Source organism: Lynx canadensis, chromosome C1 (genome assembly GCF_007474595.2).
Source record: "Lynx canadensis isolate LIC74 chromosome C1, mLynCan4.pri.v2, whole genome shotgun sequence".
Taxonomy (NCBI): domain Eukaryota; kingdom Metazoa; phylum Chordata; class Mammalia; order Carnivora; family Felidae; genus Lynx; species Lynx canadensis.
This window is the reverse complement of record NC_044310.1, coordinates 101,875,252-101,877,017: the sequence shown is the minus strand read 5'-3', so window position 1 is coordinate 101,877,017 and position 1,766 is coordinate 101,875,252.

The following is a 1,766-nucleotide window of genomic DNA, read 5'->3' as shown; positions in this document are numbered from 1 at the left end:
ATACCTAGCATATTATATTGATCTGCCTTTAAGATCTTTTATTCTGAGAAGAATCAAAGGGGTTGGTGATATGGGAGTCTGGGTGTTCATGTCCCTTGACTCTGGGTTCTGAATACAGCCCAGTGCAGGACTGTCTATTAACACATAGTTTATTTCCTTTCTACATATGTAGGTGGCACATGTCTCATATATCTGGGTTAAGCAACAGCTATAGCATTAGGAGTTATGATCAGGGAGGTTGCTATGGGACCACTCTCTCTTTCAGTGTGTTCCCTGCCATCTAATGCTCCCTTGACTGGGCCCTTGGGTACGTGGGAGAAGTTGGGCAAAAGTGGGACTGTACTATGGCATGAGTTCTTGCAGAAATGTGTCCAGCCCAGAAATGAAGGGAAACTTTCCATGTCTTCCGGATTAGGTAGTGACCCATTCAGCTTGGTTCTGTCCTAACACACTGTCTTCCTTGGGGAGTGCCATCGTTCTCCAGATGTGACAATGCAGTTTGATCCAGCTTCTCCTTTCTGAATGAATTATTTAAAAAAAATATGTCCTCAAAGCCTGCTATGGCCTTGGGCATGGTTGGGGCTCTGGGAATGTCGTGGTGAGCAAGATGGATCCAAGTCCCTGTGCTGCTACAGATGAACAGTAAACACACAAACAAAGAATAAGTTAATGGCAGATTGCAGTGAGTGCTGAGAAGGGGAAGCCAGGGTGGCATGGGTCAAATGGAGCTTGCTCTAGATAGGATAGTCATGGAAGTCTCACCTCATGGGGGAGGGGTGATATTTAAGCTGAGATCTAAATGTCAAGAAAGATACAGCCATGGGAAGAGGATGGGGAAGGATATTTTATGCAGAGGGAAGAGTAAGTGTGAAAGTCCAGAGGCAGGGAAGAGTTTTGCTTGTTTAAGGAATAAGAGGGAGACAGTACGGCTGGGGCATGGTGAGCAAAGGGTAGAGTGCTGGAAGGGTCTGCAAGAACCAGACATGCAGTGCCCAGGGAAGAGCTGGGGATCAGTTCGCATTTCCACCAAATGAAATGGGAAGCCACAGAAAGGCTTTGAACAAGTGAGACAGAGGATTTGCTTGTACTTGAAAAACAATCTCTTTGGTTGTTGGATAGAGAACAGAATGTAAAAAAGGAGCAAGTGAGACCACAGAGAAATGAGTGTAGGGGCTATTTATTTACAACATTGATTTCCATCCCTAACTTTCTTGAAGTCTACGATGTCAGATCTTAGTGAGGTACCCCTGCTTTAGGAGGCTATTTTAGCTGACTACTGGTGTGGGGAGTTACCCTGCGAGGGTATCTATTCATTTTTTTCATCTCTCCTTTCATCCATTTATCTTTAGTCTGTCCACCCATCCATCTGTCTACCCACATATCCATCCATCCATCCATCCATCTATCTTACAGGTATTCATCAAGATTCTGCCAAATGCCAAACCCAGTATCAAGTGTACAGCTTCTTGCCTGGAGCCATGTACAATCTACTTGTGGAAAAAGACATGCAACTAACTAACTAACTACACAAACATATCGTATTATAATAGGTGTTGTAATAGCGGAATGTGCGAAGTACAATAGGAAGAAATACCTAGAAAGTAGCCCATAGTGAGGATAGGTGACATTTGTGCAAGGTCTTGAAAGATGAATAGAAATTTGCCAAACAATAAAAGCTACCATTTCCTAAACTTCTACTGGGTGCTAAGCATTGTGCTGTAAGGTTGACACACATTATCTCATTTCTTTCTCTCGACCTCGCCGGC